At 47.6% G+C, this 8,898-nt stretch overlaps 1 pseudogene; it reads right to left on the reverse strand.

Annotated features, from left to right (window-relative positions):
• Positions 1-223: 223 nt before the first annotated feature.
• On the reverse strand, positions 224-5,915 carry LOC122492618 (annotated as a pseudogene).
• Between the last annotated feature and the right edge of the window lie 2,983 nt (positions 5,916-8,898).

The following is an 8,898-nucleotide window of genomic DNA, read 5'->3' on the forward strand; positions in this document are numbered from 1 at the left end:
ATAATTGACATAGTTGGCATATAATTAGTTTCAGTTAACATCTGTCACCAACACAAATTCTGTGTGTGTGATGACAACTTTTTTTTAAAGTTTATTTATTTATTTTGAGAGAGAGAGAGAGAGCAGGGGAGGGGCAGAGAGAGGGAGAGAGAATCCCAAGCAGGTTCCACACTGTAAGTACGGAGCCCCATGCAGGCTCCAACTCACCAACTGTGATGTCAACTTGAGCCCAAACCAAGAGTCAGATGCTTACCCCACTGAGTGACCCAGGCACCCCAAGAATGGGAAAATTTAAATCCATCCCAAAGCTAGCCCATCATAAAAGTTTAATGAGCTGTATAGTTTTCCAGGGTTTCAATGTATATATAGATTTCTATTTTTATATAGAAGGATTCATTGGGAACCTACTAGTTTTTCATCTTTTTTTTTTTTTTTAACTTGACAATACTTGGAGGACATATTGGCTACATCAAGAGGTACGGATCTACCTTATCCTTTTTCATAGCTTCGTGGGCTATTGTATGGTTAACCAAAAGTTGAACCAATGTACTCTTTTTTGAGGGTGTGGTGGGGGTGGGGAGTTGCTTCGAACTTTGACAAAAACAGAAGGTAAAGTATGAAAAGAGCTTACGGGTTGGCAGGTGGGGATGGTCAGAGGTGGCTACTGAGGGGGAGGGTGTACAGCAAGGCTAAGGCCTTCACTTGGCTCCAGGCTTCTCGGCTTCCCAGCTTCTGGGGCCTCAAGCTGGCTGGTCATCGAGGCCCCCACGGCGAGCCTGCCCTCAGGGGACAGAGAGGAGGAGACCAGGGTGGGGTCCACACCAGGGGGCAGCGTGTGTTTTTGAGCGAAGCCCGGGGAGAAGCAGCCATGGCCGTCCTACCTCTCTTCGAGCTTGCCAGTGATCTTCCATCCACTACGCATTCCTCACTCTCGACCGTCGGCTCCTCGGAGGCGGAGCGGTTGACTTCCAAGGACACGCGCCAGCGGTCTGCGGCTGCGAGATCTTCCAGACGCCGCCGCTGAGCTAACCGGCCGAGCCCGGGGCCGCCGGCGGGCGCGGCCCCCGCGGCGGGGCCCTAGACCGCGGCCACCGGCAGCGAGGGCACGTAGAACGGCCACCCGCTGTGGCCGAACCGCTGCGCTCACTCCCCGGGCAGCCCCGGCCGCCCGCAGGCCTGGTGGGAGAGGCGGTTGTGGGCCGAGTCCCGGTCGCGGAAAGGGTCTGAGCTGGGGCTCCGCAGGAGGGAGAAGGGCACTCGTCGCTCGGTCGGGCTGGCTCAGCTCCGCGCGTCTGGTGGAGGCTTGGAGGAGTCCCAATCTACTCTCTTGCTGGACTTTCCCCCAGTTTTCCTATAATAAATTTCCGGTAGTAAATAATGCTACAACGAAAATCCTTGTACGTCCATTTTAGTTGGGCAGATGTTTCCATAGGATACATTTGGAGAAGTGGAATTGCTTGATCAAAGAGTATACAGATTTGAAACATTTTTAAATTATTGTTTTTTTTTAATGTTTATTTATTTTTGAAAGAGAGAGAGACAAAGTGCCAGCAGGGGAGGGTAAGGGCGGGGGGGGGGGGGGGGAGACGCAGAATCCAAAGCAGGCTTCAGGCTCTGAGCTGTCAGCACAGAGCCCTAAGCAGGGCTCACACTCACAATCTGCGAGATCATGACCTGTGCAGAAACCAAGAGTCAGACCCTTAACGGTGGGAGCCACCCAGGTGCCCCTGAAATTATTCTTAGTCGTATAAAATTATATGCATAGTCCTAGAAGGTGAGGGATAGTTTCACTAACACTGAGCATTTCTTAACTTTTTATGAATTGTATTTTTCTTTTTCTTTTTAATGCTTATTTATTTTGACAGAGAGAGAGAGAGAGAGAGAGAGAGAGAGAGAGAGAACGAGCAGGGAAGGAGCAGAGAGAGGGGAGAGAGAGAATCCCAAGCACGCTCTGTACAGAGCCCGAAGTTGGAGTCCACCTCCTGAACAGGTGAGATGGTGATCTGAGCAGAAATCAAGAGTCAGCCACTTAACTGACTGAGCTACCCAGGCAACCCTGAATTATATTTTTTCATGTTTTTTGCCCATTTTTCAATTAGGGTGCTTGTCTTCTTTTTTGGCTTATATGTGTTCTTTGTGTATTAAAGATAATACACCACCAAGATATTGACAAAATCAACAGTAAGCTCTGATTGATGGGAAGACCAGACACAAATCACTTGCTTAAAATTACATACCTAAAATTTATAAAAGGAACTCAGGGATGCCAGGACACCCTGCAAAGAGATTAGAAGCATTCTGCAGAACAGATGAGGGATATATAAATTTCCATGTCCCCCAAAAGCCTCTTCTGGGACACAGTTGCACAGAATAAATCTGTGGGGGGGGGGGCGGGTCATATCATACCCTCTGGAAACTCAGTTGCCCCTCCTCCAAGGCCAGTTTTCTGCGCATAAAACTGAAGCATTTCTGCACCTAGTCTAGTCTGAGCTGACTTCTTGCAATTTGGGGATGCAATTGCGCACAGTCTGCCTACAGTGTGGTACCCCAAAGCCTGGGCCAAAAGGATTTCTTGATTTATTGCTGCATGACTCTTTATATGTTAAAAAGTAATTGATTAGGAGCAAACGGACCAAGGCAGAGGGGAGAGTGGGACTGAAAGGGCTCTATCTCCCTTAATCCCCATCAGCTCTCCTTAGGTGTCCTCTCATCATTATTCAAATAATTACATAAAATATATATTGTTTGTAGTAAAATGTGTAGATGAAAGCATCTTTGGAAGACTGCAATTTAACTGAACTGGTGATACACTGTTTATTTATTTAGGGTGCAAGTGAGCGAGGAGCAGAGAGAGAGAGAGAGAAGCGGAGCTCACAGGAAGCAGGGCTCGTGTGTACCCAAACTGGGACTCGTGCTTAACTTGATGCTGGGCTCGAGCTCACCTGATGCGGGACTCCAACTCACAAACTGTGACATCGTGACCTGAGCCGAAGTCAGATGCTTAACCAACTGAGTCACCCAGGCACCCTATTTATTTATTTATTTTTAATTTTTTTTTTAGAGAGAAAGAGCACATGAGAGTGGGGCAGAGGGGCAGAGGGAGAGAGAGAATCTTAAGCAGGTTCCATGATCACTGCAGATCCCAACTCTGGGTTGGATCCCACAGTCCTGGGATTATGACCTGAGCTGGAATTAAGAAACACTCAACCATTTGAGTCACGCAGGTGCCCCAGTAATACACTATTTAAGTGAAAAGGATTTACATGCCGTTGCTACGCAAAGTGCCTGTGCCTCTTCTGGAATTGCCATTGGGTGGAGGGAATCATCTCTCTAAAAGGTGACCTGGGCTCCCCAGTTGGGTTGGGCAAGTCTGGCTATGGGGCTGGACAACCGGTGGAGAACAGTGTGAGGAGAAACCCCTTGCCTGGCAAACCCTGGGTGCCTCCAAGTGCCTTATCACCTCTCAACAGCTTCACTACTAAATGACAAAAGAAGGTGGGGAGTATCTGCTTGAAATGATACTGTGGGCCTGCAACCCTGAGCGCCCTTGCCCCACCCCTGGTTTCTGTGAAGGGGGTATAGTGGATACAATGGGTACCCCCTTCTGGTGATGGGTGCATGTGGACCAGAGTGGGAGGAAGCCTGGGCCCATCATCCAGGGAGGGTTTGAAGTCTTGTCTGAAACTTCAGCCAGTCCATCTCTGCTTGTGTTTTGTTTTAGGAAGCTGATTTCAGTTCAGCTGCTTGGATGTGGGTTTCAACACCATGATGAGTTAACTTCTGAATAGGAAATTTGAAAATACAGTCTTTGTTCCATCTTGAAAAATTTAATGAAAATGTATCTACCAGATATTAAATTGTTTCCCTGCTGCAAAGTTCTGCTTATTGAATTTGGAGATGAATTGTTCTCCAAGGACAAATAGATATATTCTGGTTTTGTATTGGGTCCTGCCCAGGCCTGAAGGGGAGCCAAGGGAGTCCTCCTCCCCAACTGCCCACCTCTAAAAAGAAGACCAGGGCATGCCTTCAGGCCGGCAGGAAACATCATGGACAGTTCTTATTGCTGTTTGACTTATTCCCCCCCCCCCTTATTGCTGTTTGACTTATTTTTCCCCCTTATATATTTATATAAATATAAAAAATATTTATATTATTTATAAATATATAAATATACATATATTTATGTATATATATAAATAAACATTATATATATAATGTTTATTTATTTTTGACAGGGGGGAGGGGCAGAGAGAGAGGGAGACACTGAATCTGAAGCAGGCTCTAGGCTCTGAGCTGTCAGCACAGAGCCAGAGGCAGGGCTCAGACCCACAAACTGTGAGATCATGTCCTGCCAACCGGGAGATCATGACCTGAGTGGAAGCTGGATACTTAACCGACCGAGCCACTGAGGCATTCTGCCCCGCCCCCCCAACTCTGTGGCTTCTGATTAACTTTGCTCATTTTTCAACATATTTGTGCACATGAAAGATCACTTTTACAGATGCAGTCACTGAGCCCCAAGACCTGTGGTGTCTGGCCCCAGATCCCGCAGCAAGTTGGGACCAGTGCTGGGACTGGAGTCTGAGTTCAGAAATGCACAGAAAGAGGACAAGATGCCAGCAGTCTTCTGTGCCTGCCAGGGGGTTCCAGCATTTTCTAGTCATCCTAGCACCAGGGGCCTCACCAGGTCCCTGAGCTAAGTGCTTCATGGAGACAAAGAGCACCTTAGTGTGGTGGTGCTGAAGCCCTGTGCACAGATGCCCACCCTTTCCCACCTGCGGCAGGCAGGTGGCTGATGGAGGCCCCCGGCCCCAGCTGGGACTCTGGGAACCCCCCTTCCCCACATCTGTGCCTGTGCCCTGGGAGCCAGCACCACCACAGCCGTCCTGTCCTAGAACGGCCAATCCTGTATCAAGGCTCAAATGCCTCCTCCTTCCCTGGGCTCTGCAACTGGAACCGGCTGTTGGAGCAATTCATTATGTCTATTATTGGAGTAGTTAATTAGTTACCCAGGTGTCTGTCAGTCCCACCACGGGTCTGCGAAGGCAGGAACTGTTTCTTGTACTACTTTGTAACCCCAGTGCCCAGCGCAGGAGGGCCGGAATGGTGCTCCCTCTCTTTTTTGTGACCAGTCTCCCTGTGGGCGCTGTTCCCTCTCTGAGGAGCCACAGTGCCACCCAGCGGCAGGCTGGCTGTACTGAGGGTGTTTGCCGAGGGCCCTTCCGCCCCACCCCCTGCTGGTGGGGGCCACTTACTGCCCGAGTTGACTGGTGGATCACCTTCCCCGCAGGGCTTTCCGGCACCCCACCACTTAGGGTAAAATGGAAGTGGAACGGCAGAGAAGCATGCCCACTGCCTTTGGGATCCTTGGGCACAGAGACTTGACTGCATGTTGCTGTAGCTGCTGGAGGCGCGTGTGGTTCTCCCTGTCCTGCTGTCCTTTCTCCCTTCCCAGGCTATTAAAATACACTTCGAAGGCTCAGCTCAGTCACCGCCTTCTTCCCACCCTGCTCCGATGCATGCCCCCACAGATCTCTAGCTTATGCAGCCTAGATTCAAATCCCGGCTTCGCACATTATCCGTTGTGAGACTACAGGCGAGTTACTTAACTTCACTGGCCTCAGTTTATCTATAAAACGGGAATAATAATAATACTACATGCCCCATGGGGTTGTGAGGGATAAATGAACCCAGCCTGGTAAGGTACATGTAAGTGCAGTGCCGGTTTAATTTGTACTTTTGTTCCTCAGTCACGTGTACCACTTGGTGGCAAGGACTGTGTCTGATCCATTTTACCTTCGCTGCGCTAGCATCTGCCAGGAACTCAAAAGGTGCTACATCTGCCAGATGCAGGGCAACAGGCAGCCTTTGATTTGGGTCTTAGTGAGAAGTAGGTGGCAGAGGAGGTCCCTCATCCTGGTCCTGGCTGTGATACTTTCTCACTGTGTGGCCGTGGATGTGTCACACCATCTCTGGGCCTCAGTTTCCCCATGAGCAAGTGGAGGGGGTTGGGCTATACTGTTCCAAGTCCTTTCTGACCCTCTTGGGGGCCCAGGCCTCCTGATACGTTTTCCCTCCCTGAACCTCCCTTACCCGCAAGCCTTTGTTTGTTTGTTTGTTTGGCAAGACTCTTAGTTACAGGATAAGGCGTCCCTGATCAGGTAAATAGATGAGAGCTGTACTCCAGAGAAGAAGGAGTGATTTTGGCTTTGAGAGAGAGAGGAGCAGCTCTGGGACAAAGGGAAGGGATATATTCCTTTCTTAGGAAGGATGTATCTATTATAAGGTGAAGCCAGGAGCAGAAACACTGTAGGTCTGGGGGCACCTGGGTAGCTCAGTCAGTTAAGCATCTAACTTCAGCTCAGGTCATGATCTCGCGATTCGTGGGTTCCAGCCCCGCGTCGGGCTCTATGTTGACAGCTTGGAGCCTGGAGCCTGCTTTGGATTCTGTGTCTCCCTCTCTCTGCCCCTCCCCTGCTCATGCTCTGTCTCTGTCTCTCAAAATGATACATAAACATTAAAAAATTAAAAAAAAAAAAAGAGAAACACCATAGGTCTGGGTTCAGATGGAGGAGTAAAGGAGTAAAGGGGTGACCACCACAGCTGGGTCTAGGAGAGGATGGGGTTACCCTGGTGTATGCAGTTTCTGAGCCTGGGTACTGGCTCTCCAGACTGGTAGGAACTGATAAGAAACACTCTAACAAATATGGTGGATACTAACCCCGCAGGCAAGGAGGAAAGTCCCCTCTGATGAAAGGTGCCAAGATCTTGGGGGAAGTAGGGGCCACGAGCAGCTGAAGATTTATGTTAAACAAATCTACGATTTGTAATATAACCTACAGAAAGTAAAGGTCTAGTGGTGCCTGGGTGGCTCAGTCAGTTAAGCATCCAACTTCAGCTCAGGTCATGATCCCACAGTTTGGAGGCTGGAGCCCCGCGTTGGGCTCTGTGCTGACAACTCAGAGCTTGGAGCCTGCTTCCGATTCTGTGTCTCCCTCCCTCTCTGCCCCTCCCCCTACTTGTGCTCTATCCCTCTCTCATAAAAATGAATACATAAACATTAAAAAACTTTTTTGAAAAGAAAAGTAAAGGTCTAAACACGTGTGAATGTTCTAATTCTGAATGGATTCTTCAAAGCTATTTTCTTCACCTTATCTGTTTTTAGACCCATATCTTGAATTTTTAATTTGTGCTATTATATTTTTCACCTTCTGAGTCTTCAATTTCTGGTTGTGTGGTTTTTTTTTTTTTAGATTTTATTTTTAGGTAATTTCTCCAGCCAACATGGGGCTCAGACTTAGAACTCCAAGATCAGGAGTTGTATGCTCTACTGACTGAGACAGCCAGGGACCCCAATTTCTGGTTTTTTTTCTTTTAGTTTCCAACTTTGTATCAAAAATTCAATTTTTAGGGGCACCTGGGTGGCTCAGTTGGTTAGGCAACTGACTTCGGCTTAGGTCATGATCTCACAGTTTGTGGGTTCGAGCCCTGTGTCATCAGGCTCTGTGCTGACAGCTCAGAGCCTGGAGCCTGCTTCAGATTCTGTGTCTCCCCCTCTTTCTACCCCTCCCCTGCTCACGCTCTGTGTCCCTCTGTCTCTCAATAATAAATGTTAAAATTTTTTTTAATTCAATTTTTATCCTAATGATCATACTAAGATAGCTTTTTTTCTCATTTATGTCTAATAATTCCCCTGTCTGGACAGTCTATGGAAACTCTATCATCTATTGTTTATGTTGGTTCTTGTTCTTTATCTCCTTCTGTGTCTAATTGTCTTTGTGTGCTGAAAATTGTAATTGAAAATTTTATTGGGGTAATTTTTTTAAGTCTTTAACAAAAATTTTTTAAAATGTTTATTTCTTTTTTTTGAGAGAGAGAGACACACACAAGAGTGTGAGCAGGGGAGGAGCAGAGAGAGGGAGACAGAATCCGAAGCAGGCTCCAGGCTCCAAGCTGTCAGCCCAGAGCCCGATGTGGGGCTCGAATTCACAGACCATGAGATCATGACCTGAGCCGAAGTTGGACGCTTCACTGACTGAGCCACCCAGGCACCCCTAGTCTTTTTTTTTTTTTAAGTATATTTATTTATTTTGAAAGAGAGAGAGAGAGAGAGAGAGAGAGAGAGTAGGGGAGGGGCAGAGAGAAAGAGTGAAAGAGAATCCCAATCAGGCTCTGTGCTGTCAGGGCAGAGCCCAACTTAAGGCTCGATCCCACAACCAACTATGAAATCATGAGCTGAGTTGAAATCAAGAGTTGGATACTTAAGCAACTGAGTCACCCAGGAGCCCCTAGTGGGGTAATTTTCAGACTAGGATAGTATCATCCTACGGAAAGGATTTTCATGGACTTTTGCAGATGTGTAGGGGCATTAGCAATCCAGAAGCACCTTAAGCATTTTTAGTGCCTGAGATTTTTCTGAATCACCCAGAGTACTTGAAACTGAGCTGAAATATGGGAGAAAGCTTACTCTTCCTTCCTTCCTTCAGTTTACTCTTCCTTCCAGGGTGCAGCCACTCAGGATTACAGTCCTAAGCATGGGGTAGTTTTCCAGAATTGCTCCTGCCTTGCAAAGCCCTAGATTCCAACTTACATGACCTTAGCTCCCTCAGCTTTTTAGCCACCTCTTCTCATTGCAAAACTGGCCCAAATACTGAGCTCTTCTCTCTGGAGTTTCACCTTTTCTGAGCTATTGTCTCTTGCCAATAATTGGCAAGGTGATTCCTTGCTACTTGTTAGCTTTTTTTTCTGTTACAGGAAAAAGCTTTTTATATTTCATATGAATTATTTAAAATTTTTTTTTCAACGTTTATTTATTTTTGGGACAGAGAGAGACAGAGCACGAACGGGGGAGGGGCAGAGAGAGAGGGAGACACAGAATCGGAAACAGGCTCCAGGCTC

The sequence above is a fragment of the Prionailurus bengalensis genome, chromosome D2, assembly GCF_016509475.1.
Source record: "Prionailurus bengalensis isolate Pbe53 chromosome D2, Fcat_Pben_1.1_paternal_pri, whole genome shotgun sequence".
Classification (NCBI taxonomy): domain Eukaryota; kingdom Metazoa; phylum Chordata; class Mammalia; order Carnivora; family Felidae; genus Prionailurus; species Prionailurus bengalensis.